Raw genomic sequence first — 13,148 nt, 5'->3', positions numbered from 1 at the left:
GCTCAGCCCGACTGGAGGTCGCGGGCTGGTGACGTCACTGCTAGGAAAAAGCCGGCCGCCGGGGGCGTGAGGAAGGAAGACCGGGAGGGAGCCCAACGCGGAAGTGGGGGGTGGCCGCTGGGGAGCCGACGGAGGCGGCGACCGCGACGCAAGAGACGGGAACCGGGCGCCGGGAGGTGGGAGCTCGCAGGAAAGGCAGCCGCTTCGGGAGACCTGCATGAGGTGCAGGAGCGGCTGGGCCTCCCTTCTCCACCTCAGCGAGCACCCAGACTGATGGCGATGGTGATGGCGGCTGTTCCTCGGACAGCCCCAATGAAACTGCGCTCGGAGCGGTGAGTGGGGGCAGGGTGGTTGCTGCCTGGCCTCGGGGATTGGGGTCCGTCTGCTCCTACCTTTCAGGCTCTTCTCCACGTGCGACCACTTGCGCGACCCTGACCGGGTCCAGCCCTGGGCGCCCGGCTGGAGCAATGGCATCTTTGAGGCATCTTCTCTAGAAAAGAGGAAGGCGAGACCTTTTGCAAGCCTTTCGTCTTGGCATCCTTCGCACCCTCGCCTCACCTTGTCGTTTTTATAGAGAAAGGAAGGAGGGAAATTTTAATCTCAGTTTTCGGTCCCTGAAGGTAATGGCAAGTACATTAACGCGTAATCTTGGGGACTCCCGGTATGTCCCTGAAGAAGAAAGTTGGGTTTCCCTGTTCAGACCCCACTTAAAGTTCACTGAGGTGCGCATTTGGATCTAAAGGAAGAGCTAGAACTAAAGTATATTGTTGAATACTGCCGTCCTTTTCCTCTTTGCTAAGGTCTTGGTGATTAAGTTTATGTTTTGCTTGTGTCTTAATTCTCCATATTAGTAGACCGGTCTCTGATGAAAACCTTCACAAAGTGAGAGTGAGTGTGTGTGTGTGTGTGTGTGTGTGTGTGTGTGTGTTCCCCAACACATCCTCAGTTATACATTCTTGATGGCATAATGGAGACGTTTTTCTGTTGTAGAAATCTCTCTATTGTTCTTCTATCTGGTTTCATCTTCAAACAGAGTTGAGACACCGTGGTATTGTTCTGATTGTGGTGCCATTGTGTGAAGGGCTGTTTTGAGTACTGAGGCTCCAAATAGGCTTGCTAGGTACTGAGGTTTGGTGTGTGAATGAAGAGGAAGAGTGATTGGCTGAAAAAGAACTTGGGATTTGTGGGAAATGAACCAACCTATTGTTGAATTCCCAAGTGAAAGGTACCTGAGACAATTCATCTGAGTTTTTTAGATAGACTGACTTATAAAGTGGTGTTTTATTTATTTATTTTTATCCAATTATCATTGGATAGACAGTAAGGGTCAAGCTGAACTCCGACATTGTTCATCTCAATACTGAATAAATCATCATGGGATTTCAGTGTAGTACAATTCAGAGCTCAGCATAAGAAGAATTTGGAAATTGGAATGAGAATTATAGCTATGAAACGCCCTATGATGTCTGTAATACCATTTGACTTTAAAAATATGAATGCTGTCCACATTCCGTCATTTCGCTTTGCTTAGCAATCAAGGCATTTGATTCATAGGATAAAAAAAAAAAAATTTTCCCTTACAAATTTCACACGTATGAAAAGAGCTTGTGCTTTAATTTTGATTAAACCCTGAATACACTCCTTACTTCTCCAGATTGTCAGGCTTCTCATCCCCAAAATGTAAATGATACCTCTCTCCACCAAACTGCTAAAGTATATAGGAGACATTCATGGATGTATAAAACTAATTATTATTAATGTGTATTGGGTGAGCATTTGATGGTTTCATTTAAAATGGAGTTGGGCCAAAAGCGGTTTGGCTCAGCGGATAGAGTGTCGGTCTGGGGACTGAAGGTCCCGGGTTCGATTCCGGTCAAGGGCATGTACATTGGTTGTGGGCACATCCCAGGTAGGGGGTGTGCAGGAGGCAGCTGGTCGATGCTTCTCTCTTATCGATGTTTCTAACTCTCTATTCCTCTCCCTTCCTCTCTGTAAAAAAAAAAAAAAAAATCAATAAAATAATTAAATAAATAAAATAAAATGAAGTTAAAGTCATTATCCTCTAAAATTTTTCAAATATTAAAGGATGTAATCTTGTTTTTGCTAGTGTGTTTTTACATTTCTGTTTCAGTCAAATGCCTGCAAATTTTTTTTTTTTTTTTTTTTTTTTAAATATATTTTTATTGATTTTGTACAGAGAGTAAGGGAGAGAGATAGAGAGTTAGAAACATCGATGAGAGAGAGTCATCGATCAGCTGCCTCTTGCACACCCCCTACTGGGGATATGCCCGCAACCAAGGTACATGCCCTTGACTGGAATCGAACCTGGGACCCTTCAGTCCCCAAGCTGATGCTCTATCCATTGAGCCAAACCAGTCTTGGCAAATGCCTGCAAATTTTAATGTCTTCAGTGAGTTCATGGTCTTTCTGAGGAAAGCAGACATTCAAATATGTACAAGATTATAGTACAATAATGAAATTTGTGTAACTTAAATGTTAGCAAGATTTCTGGTTATTTAAGTTCACATGGCTTTTAAAAAAGAAATCAATGTAGTTGTCTGTCACTGATGTAGCTATCAAAATTTTCCAAATAACTGCGTTTATCTTTAATAGTGCATGTCTCCCAGAAGTGAGTAGCTGAATGAACTCATTGAAAATGATGCCAAGGTCAGATTCTATTGCAGTGAAGTTATTTAGCTTTGTTCTGCTGTGACCATTCATAGTACCCTTAGGCTCACAAAAATTTTTGGTCTCAAGGGCAATAGGAAGAGAAAACATGAATATATTACCATTTGACTGATGGTGGTATTACCCACATAAATAACAGTATTACAGTGTTAGAGTCAGTTTATCCGAGAGGAATATTAGTATTACCTTATGGAAGGGATTTTAAATATACCTTTTCAACAAAATATGTACTTTATATAAAAGTCATTGATCCTGTGAAAGAGAGTATAATAATAATTGAAAAAATAACATTGAAGGGCCCTGGCTGGTTTGGCTCTGTGGATAGGGCATGGGCCTGTAGACTGAAGGGTCCCAGGTTCGATTCCAGTCAGGGGCACATGCCTGGGTTGTGGGCTCAATACCCCTTAGGGGGTTTGCAGGAGGCAGCCAGTCGGTGGTTCTCTCTTATCATTGATGTTTCTATCTCTCTCCCTCTCCTTTCCTCTCTGAAATCAATAGAAATATATTTAAGGGGAGGGGGAAAAGACATTGAAGGGAATTTAGAAATCTGAAGATTTTTATATATCTGAATGTACGCTAAAACTCACCAGTCTTTTTAATTTATTTTTAACATGTTTTTTTATTGATTTCAGAGAGAGAGAGAGAAACATCAATGATGATAGAGAATCATTGATTCATGGGCTGCCTCCTGTATGCCCCCCCACTGGGAATCGAGCCCACAACTTGGATCTGGGCCCTGATTAGTCATAGGTCGACACTCAACTATGGAGTCAGACCGACCGGGCTCACCAGCCTTTTAAATTTATTTTGGGGGTAAATAATACTTGCACGTTTACAAACCTTCTAGGATATAAAAGGGAATACAATAGAAGTCCTGCTCCTAGCTACCTAGCTCTCCTGTCTAAAAACAGCCAGTATTTGAATCTTGGGTTGTTACATTGACACTGGATCCTTATGACAGCAAGACAGACGTAATCCCTATTTTAGTGATAAAAAAACTGAGACTCAAAGTTTATAATTTGTCCAGGGTCACACTCCTATCAGATGTCAGAGCTACAGATATAAACCAGGTCTTTTACCTTCTAATCCAAGGTAGTCTTACCCCACTGCTCTCCAAATCATATCTATTGCCATAAAACTTAGAATTTAGTAAAGCATACCAGGACATTAAAGCAATTTGTTTAAGTCTAGAGACACCTTTCACTAGGTTGTAGGTAAAACTTGTTCCCAAGCTTAAATATAAGCATATGTAATTATTATAAAGCAATGAAAAGAATCCTTATATAATAAAAGGCTAATATGCAAATTGTCCCTGCTACCTGGAGTTCCACCAGGGGGCCCGTGGCCCATCCCCCCCAGCTGGCCCTGCCCTCATTACCCCCTCACCCCAATCAGGGGCAGGGCAGCCCTGCCAACCTCCCACGTCTCCTCCCCCGGCCATCCTGGCTCTATCAGCTGGCTGGACCTCTAGTAATCTATAATAATTTAAAAGAAGTTTGCCTTCTATTTCTGTTGAAATCTATTACTAAGTTAGCTTGCAAAAACTACAGAACTTACATACATCCATACTATTTTTAAAAATTTTAAATATTAAGACTTTTTAAAAATAGCTTGTTTATTATCAGAAGTAATATACCAGTAAAGTGCTTTATGACATTTCAGAAATGCTGAAGTCTCTTTTGCCTCAGTTTCTTTCTTTTTCTTTTTTATTTGTTTTTAAAATATATTTTATTGATTTTTTTACAGAGAGGAAGGGAGAGGGATAGAGAGCTAGAAACATCAATGAGAGAGAAACATCAACCAGCTGCCTCCTGCACACCTCCCAGCAGTGATGTGCCTGCAACCAATGTACATGCCCTTAATCGAACATGCTCAGAATCGAACCTGGGACCTTTCAGACCGCAGACCGAAGCTCTATCCACTGAGCCAAACTGGATTTGGCTGCCTCTGTTTCTTTATGCATGTTTTTGTGCAGATTTTCTAGCCTTATATATATAAGTAACCTTTGTTTCATCTCTTTTTTTAATCTTAATTTTGCTACTTTCCACCTTTCATTTTTAGAAATTAGCTTCTACCTGAAAAGTTATGAGTAATAATAGAAAGCAGCTAATATGTATTTTTATTAAGCTCAATGTATGCTGCTTTTGTACATTTTAATCCTGGCAGTAAAAACATGAGGCAGCTGGCATTATCCAGACTTTATAAGGGAAATACTAAAGCTAAATGAGATTTTTAAAATCAATTGACTAGTGACAAAATCTTAATTTTAGCTTGTGTTTGATGATTTAGTAGCTCATGGTATTTCACCTGTACCATGCTTCATTTTAAATAGAGTATAGTGAAAAACTATAGGTTATTTTTTATGGAGCTTAAAAAGTTTAAAATTTTGACTTTAGACTAAATTGCTCTTAGAGGGAAAATAAACTGCAAGGAAACCAGCCAAAATGTCTAAATTGATTGCCCAATTGAATTGCAGTTGACCCTTGAACAATTCAGGAGTTAGAAGCCACAATCCCCTGCCCTCATGGCCAGTCAAATATCTGAATATGACTTTTGACTTCCCCGAAACTTAACCTACTGTTGACCGTAAGCTGTCTATTAACATGTATTTTGTGTTTTATATGTATGTATATATTCTTACAATAAAGTAATCTAGAGAAAAGAAAATAATGAGGCCGCTGAAACCAGTTCGGCTCAGTGGATAGAGCGTCAGTCTGCGGACTGAAAGGTCCCAGGTTCAATTCTGGTCAGTGTTGCAGGCACATCCCTAGTAGGGAGTGTGCAGGAGGCAGCTGGTCGATGTTTCTTATCCATGTTTCTAAGTCTCTATCCTCCCTTCCTCTCTGTAAAAAAAAAAAATCAATTAAAAAAATATATATAAAGAAAACCATGAGGAAGAGAAATACACTTACAGTAGTGTATGTATTTATTGGGGGGAAACCCACATACCAGTATACCCATACAGTTCAAACATGTGTTGCTAAAGTGTCAACTGTATAGTGTTTATCCTCTTTTATTGATGCATTGATTGATCAACTGATTGATTGTTTCTTAGATAAAGAGACATCGATTTGTTGTTCTACCCATTTATGTATTCATTGATTGATATTTGTACGTGCCCTGGCTGGGGATCAAACAAAACCTTGGCTTATCGGGACGATGCTCTAACCAACTGAGCTACCTGGCCAGGACAGGTATAATTTTGATTCATTCACGCTGGATGACTATTCTTGTGTTGGCTGTTCTTTTTTTTTTTTTTAATTTAACAATCTTAAGTTAAAAAGGTCAGTGCCCCTGACTAAATAGTCAGGTATTGCATGTTTTAAATACTCTTGTGGCACACTGATTGAAAATTGCTGCTCTAGATTAACTTCTTTCAGTTACAGGTTACTATACTTTTCTCGTTATCTTTAGCTCCCATGTTCAGGAAATGTACACTAATTTTAATAGCCCAAGTTAAATATTTCCTCAAAATTTATTCCCCCCCAAAAAAATTATGTAAGTCAAATATCAGAAATCATTGCTTATTCAGGTTTCCTTTTATTTATTATTTTAATGTTCATGTTTTAAAATCTTTATTGCTGAAAATATTACATATGGCCCCTTTTTTCTCCCATTGACCCCTTATAAGCCTGCTCCCTGGTCCCCCGCCTTAGCCTTCACCATCCTAATATCTGTGTTCATGGGTTACACATTCACACAAGTTCTTTCGTTGGTTTCTATCTACCCACTCACTTCCACCTTCCCACTGAGATTCTACAGTCTGATCCATGCTTCTATGTTTCTGAATCTATTTTGTTCAACAGTTTATTTTGTTCATTAGATTCCACATATGAGTGATACTTGCCTTTTTCTGACTGGCTTGTTTTGTTTAGCATAATACTTGCCAGGTCCCTCCCTGCTGTCTCAAAAGGGTAAGAGGTATTTATTTATTTATTTATTTATTTATTTATTTATTTATTTTACTGCATAGTATTCCATGGTGGAAAGTATCACAACTGTTTTATCCACTTATCTACTGGGCAATCCACATCTATGGCTCCCTCTGCTGGGCCTGGCTGCCTTTGAGACCAAGATGTACACTATGGTCTGCTTTTCCTAGCCCTGGGCTCAGAAGGAGATCAGGCAAAGACTCAAAGCCTCCAGAGGTCCTCCTCTGCCTGCAGTCTGATTGTATTCAGTTTTGATTAGCCTCAGGCTATTGGCCACTGGTTGGAGTGAGAGGTTTTCCAACAATATGGGGTAATTGCTTCTTTCTGCAGGCTGATTGTTATTCTTAGTTTCATAATGGGCCTCAGAAACTCCACAGATGGGCAAGGAGTTTTCCAATAGGGTGGGGCAATTGCCTTACTCCCAGTCAAAAACCACCTAGATAACAAAGGTCCACTGGAGAAAGAGGTCCTCTGTAGCATGAGGGAATGACTCAGCCCAGAAAATCATGGTATCTGCCTCCTGGTATCTAACCCCAGACTCCCCCATCCTTGGCTTCTGTTCACATAGCTCCAATCCATTCTTCTCTCCCTCTGCTGGAGTCCAAGGTGAGTGGCTGCACATGAAACTTTGTGTGTTGGCCCTTTAAGAACCTATCTTTGACTGGTCGACAGCAACCCTGCTGCTTTACACAGCTAAATGTTACATGGGTACCTTTCTCAGTTCTGGTGCTCAGGGCTAGGGAGCCCATCTTAAGGTTTAGACCCCAGAGTTCTCAATGGGAAGTCCCCACAGCTGAGATGTCCCTCCAGAACTTCAACCCATTTGTGCCTCCACACTTTCCACCAGTCTCTATGTGATCTCCTCTTTCCATTCTTGGTTATCAGGGTTTTCTCCAGCTAGTATTCAGCATTGTTTTTCTGTATAATAATTATTCTTCCAGTTTTGTCCTAGAGACGTGTTAATGTAGCATCGACTTACTCCACCACCATTTTGGTTGTCCTCTTAAGCAGGTTTCTTAACTGAAGGATCTCTTGGAACCTTGCACAAAAGCAAACTGTTTTTAGGAAAGTAAGTGAGAAAATGGGAGAAGGAGGGCACAGTAATACTAATCGATGAGTCCTTTTTTAAAAAAAAAAAAAAATCCCATTAAGTCCTGCCTTGGCTGGATAGTTCAGTTTGTTAGAGCATCATCTCAATACATCAAAGTTGTGAGTTTGATTCCTAGTCAGGGCACATACAAGAAGCAACTAGTGAATCCATGGAACAAATAACTATTTCTATCTCTCTCTCCCCCTTACCACTTCCTCTTAAAATAAAAAATAAGCAAAAATAACTCAAGTTAATACCCATGAGCCCTGGTATCGCCCTGGGCTAGTTAATACCTTGGTAGCATGAAAAAAGGAGACAGAGTTGACACTTGAACAACATAGGTTTGAACTGCACAGGCCTACTTACATGTGGATTTTTTTCTATAAATATATTGGATAATTTTTTGGAGATTTGTAACAACTTGGAAGAACTCACAGATGAACCACGTAGCCTACAAAAATCGAAAAATTAAGAAAAAGTTAGGGATGTCATAAGTGCATAAAATATATATAGATACTAGTCTATTTTAACATATACTACCATAAAATATACACATGTATTATAAAAAGCTAAAATTAATTAAAATATTCACTCACATTTACAGATTATACGTGATGTCATTCACAAAGGAGAGAAATATAAACAAATAAAAAGATTCAGTAATAAGTCATAATTGCATAAAACTAACTGCAGTACATACTGTAATAATTTCGTAGCCACTTTCTGTTGCTATTGTGGTAAGCTCAATTGTTGTGAATAACTGCTTAAAAGGCTGTGTGATGCTAATCATCCCACTGTGATAAGTTTGTCTCTCCAGTAAATTCTGTATCACAGTAAAAACTGATCTCTCATGGTTCTTGGTATTTTTTCATAATTAGTTGAATACCATAAACCTTAACAACATGGATCCATATGAAATGACACTATCGATCTTGGAAGTGCTCCAAAGAAGCAGAGAAAAGTCATGACATTAAAAGAAAAAGTTGAATTGCTTGATATGTGTCATAGGTTGAGGTCTGCAACTGTGGTTGCCTGCCATTTCAAAAGAAATGAATCCAATGGAAGGACCATTGTAAAAAAAGAAAATGAAATTTTGAAGCTGTAGCTGCTGCTTACACCAGTAAGCATGAAAATCTTGCACTTTTTGAGAGATACCTTTTTATCTTGTATTGAAAAATGCATCTTTTATGTAGTATTGCAATAAGAAAGACATACTTACAGATTCTAATATGATTCAAGAAAAAGGGAAGTCATATATCTTAAAGCAAAAGGAAAATGAAGGATCTAAAGCTAGAGAACTTCATGCCTGCAAAGAATAGTTTGATGATTTTAGAAAGAGATTTGGCTTAATAAATGTCAAGATAACAGGAAAAGCAGCTTCTGCCAACCAAGAGACAGACAAGTTCCCAGAGGCCATTAAGAAAGTAATTGAGGAGAAAGAATATCTGCCTGAACATGTTTTTAATGCAGAGCTAATAGACACCACAGCAGAGAAATTAATAGAAGATGACTTGATGGAGATGAGTGTTTCCAAACCAAAACCAGATGATGAGGAAGAAGACGTAAAAGAAACAGCACAAGAAAACAAAATGACATTAGACAATCTAGAAAAGGGTTTCGATTCTTCAAAGTGGCTTTTGACTTCTTTTATAAGATGGACACTTCTGTGATACGACACTGAAACTAAAGCAAATGGTGGAAGAAGGTTTAGTCCCTTATAGAAATATGTTCAGAGAAATGAAAAAGCAAAAATATCTGACAGAAATTACAATGTATTTTTATAAACTTATACTTGATGTGCCTGCCTCTCTTGTCTCTCCTCTTCCACCTCCTCCACTTCTTCTGCATCTGCCACCCCTGAGATAGCAAGACCAAGTCCTCCTCCTCCTCCTCCTCAACTTACTTAACCTAAAGACAAGGATGAAGACCTTTAAGATGTTCCACTTCTATTTAATGAATAATAAATAATCATGTTGTATAGTTAATAAATTGATCTGTTGTGTATGCATATGAAACTCTACTGTATGGGTAGAATTGTTTGAGGTTTTTTTGTGCATTATCATTACCTAAATATTCATTGTGTAGAACATCATGTGCAAAACGTGTATTGTGAAGGGGGTAGCCTGTCCTTACATAGGCATAGATGAATGATATTTAACATTAATAATATGTTAGTTTTCCAACTGCTTTATAACTTGCTTTCCAATAATTACATTACTGTTCAGCATGCCTCTCTTACAATTGAAGAAACTGTTTGTCAGCCTATCATCACAAGTAAATGGTTTTAAAATATACATAACAATGTTTCCAATACTGTATTATGAATATGACTGTAATTCTGTATGCCATAAAAATTTTATAACAGTTCATTCATTAGTGTATAGGCTAGGGTACATGAAGTAATGGTATCAATTACACAAGACTACCATAAAGCGATCATATTGCTGCTGCTTTATGAATCATTATATGTGTAAATAAAGAGGAATTTTTTAAACATCTTTTAATTTTTGTTCCGTGTTAGTAATACTTACCGTATTTTTCGGACCATAAGACGCACTTTTTTCCCCCCAGAAGTGGGGGGGGGAAATTCCCTGCGTCTTATGGTCCAAATATAGCCTACACATATACTTTAAAAAAAAAGTTTTTTACTTACCCGGCTCTGTGTGCTTGCCCGGCTCTAAAATGGTTCTAAATGCTGCTGTTTACTTTACAGGGTTGATTACATGTGTTTATGACTGTGATGTTGGGTTTTAATGCACATAAAATATTTTAGGACACTATTTGTTTCAGAATCTTTTTTTCTTCATTTCCCTTCTCTAAAAACTGGTGCGTCTTATGGTCTGAAAAATACGGTATATAATATCTATGAGTTTGTTTGTATTATCTACACTAATAAAAGAGAAACGTGCAAATTAATCATTATTCCACTATGCCCACCAGCCAATCAGGAGGGAATATGCAAATTAGAAGGTCAAAGATGCTGCTCCATGCGTGGAGTGGCTGGTCGAGGCAGGTCACCTGCTACGAGAAGGGAGGCGAAGGAAGGGGGCACTCGGGCCACAGTGAAGATGAAGGCGGCAGACTCTGGCTGAAGCGAAGGCCTGGGTTCCAGGTGCCGAAAGAAAACCAGTGCTAGAAGCCAAGGGACGGAATGCCTATTGCACGATTCTCTTTGTGCAATAGGCCTCTAGTATAAGACAATACTGATGATGGTACTGACAGACCATTCATTTTGTAAGTGGATTACATAAACTTAACAGTATCCATAAGTACAGCACAGTATTATACATTTATTTTTTCTTCCTTATGACTTTTTTTTTAAGTTTCACTTACTGCTGGGAGAGAGAGAGAGAAACATCAATTTGTTCTACTTACTGATGCATCCGTTGGTTGCTTCTTTTTTGTTTATTTCTTATTCCTTACCCAAGGATATTTTTTCCATTGATTTTTAGGGAGAGGGAAAGACAGAAAGAAACTTTAATCTATGAGAAACACATTAACCGGTTGCCTCCTGCACGAGCCCCAACCAGGGCCCAGGGCAGGGAGGAGCCTGCAACCAAGGTATGTGGCCTTAACTGGAATTGAACCTGGGACCATTGGTCCACAGGTCAACACTCTGTCCACTGAGTCAAACCGGCTAGGGCAGTTACTTCTTGTATGTGCTCTGACCCAAGATTGAATCTGCAATCTTGGCATATTGAGATGACTCTCTAACCAACTGCTATCTGGCCAGGGCTCTTTATGACTCTCCTAATAACATTTTTCTTCCACTAGCTTGCTTTATTGCAAGAATCTATACTTATAAAAGGGTAATATGCTAATTAGACCAGGAGACTTTAGGGACGACCTTCCAGACCTCCTTCCATACAAAGCCATGGCTGGGAGGGCCAAGGCAAGCCACCAAGGCTGGGAGGGCCCAGTGCGGAGCCCCAGCTGGGTGGGAAATGCCTGCCTCTCCTCGGCCATTGACCACAGAGCCCAGGCCTGCTGGGCAGGGCCTCCTTGTGGGCGGGGATTAATGGCAGAGCCCAGGTTGGGTGGGAAACGCCTGCCTCCCATTGACCCCAGAGCCCCAGGAGGGTGGGCAGGGCCTCCCTCTTCACAGCATTGATCACAGAAGCCTGGCAGGGTGGGCAGGGCGGGCAGGGCCTCCCTATGGGCTGCATTTGATCGCAGAGCACAGGAAGGGTGGAAAGGGCCGGCCACCCTGTGAGTGGGGATTAATGGCAGAGCCCAGGCCTGGTGGGAAGGGCTTCCCTGTGGGCGAGGATTAACGGCGGATCCCAGGTAGGGTTGGAAATGCCTGCCTCTGCTCTGCCATTGAGCCCAGAGCCCTGGCAGGGTGGGCAGGCAGACAGGGGGAAAGGCAGTTGAGGGCAGGCCAACAGGGTGGGGTAGTTGGGAGTAATCAAGCTGGGAGGCAGTTGGAGGCAAGCAGGCTGCTGGAGGGGGGGCAGTTGGGGGCAATCAGGCCAGCAAGGAGGGCAGTTGGGCAAAGTAAGAAGGCCGAAAGGCAGGTGAGCAGTTAGGAGGCAGCAGTCACGAAGGGTCCCAGATTGGAGTGGGTGCAGGCCAGGCTGGGGGACAAACCCGCACCCCCGTGCATGAATTTTGTGTATCAGGCCACTAGTAACATATATTATGTAATATTATACATATAACATACAAAATGTGTTGACTATGTTATTTGTAAGGCTGCTGGTCAACTAGGTTATTAGGAGTTAAGTTTTTGGGAAATCAAAAGTTATACACAAGTTTTCAGCTCTGTGGGAGGTCAGTTCCCCTAACCCCCACAATGTTCAAAGGTCAACTATACTTTAAAATATATACTGAAAAATGAACCTTAGTGTTTTTGTAATTAGAAAAATATTTTAGTTCAGACATTTTCTCATATAAACAAACCCATTTTTCATATTTTTTTCTTTATCATTCCAAGAAATTCATTTGTTTTTTGACTATCCACTATATTCCACTTGTGGTATCTAAATGTTTCCATAGAATCCACTCTGTGGGCTTGACAGGGAACCTCAGACCGCGTCCCTCACCCCGGCATCAGGCTGGGGACTTCAGGCCACAACCCCTGCCATGGTCCTGGGCTAGGGGACCTGAGGCTGCATCCCCCGCCTGGTAGGTTGTTTAAAGGGGGACCTCACGGTGTACCCACTGCCGCAGCATCAGGGTACTTGAGGCTGTACCCCCCCCCCACACACACACACACACACACACACACACACTTGATGGGGCTTGACAGAGGATCTCAGACTGCACTCCCAGCCTGGCAGGGCTTGACGGGGCATCTCAGGCCACACCCTGGCACCAGGCTCAGGCACTTCAGGCCATGCCCCCTGCACGGCAGCGGGGCTTGACAGGGCAACTGAGGCTGCACCCCTGCCCGCCAGGGTTTGGTGGGTTTGGGGTCAGCGGGGTCTGGATCTCAC

At 41.2% G+C, this 13,148-nt stretch overlaps 1 protein-coding gene across 3 annotated transcripts in view; it reads left to right on the top strand.

Moving 5' to 3' along the window:
• The first annotated feature begins 38 nt into the window (after positions 1-38).
• The window catches only part of SOCS4 (suppressor of cytokine signaling 4), a 28,984-nt gene continuing 15,874 nt past the window's right edge, over positions 39-13,148 (top strand). Inside the window, exons 1-2 of one of the 3 annotated variants that reach the window (XM_036436149.2) lie at positions 39-332; positions 7,189-7,226. The gene's annotated coding sequence lies outside the window, so the exon portion shown is untranslated. The remainder of the gene's footprint in view (positions 333-7,188; positions 7,227-13,148) is intronic. The other 2 variants (XM_036436154.2, XM_036436147.2) reach the window with 2 other exon arrangements.

Source organism: Pipistrellus kuhlii, unplaced genomic scaffold (assembly GCF_014108245.1).
Source record: "Pipistrellus kuhlii isolate mPipKuh1 unplaced genomic scaffold, mPipKuh1.p scaffold_m20_p_1, whole genome shotgun sequence".
NCBI lineage: Eukaryota > Metazoa > Chordata > Mammalia > Chiroptera > Vespertilionidae > Pipistrellus > Pipistrellus kuhlii.
This window is presented reverse-complemented; position numbering and strand designations above follow the sequence as displayed.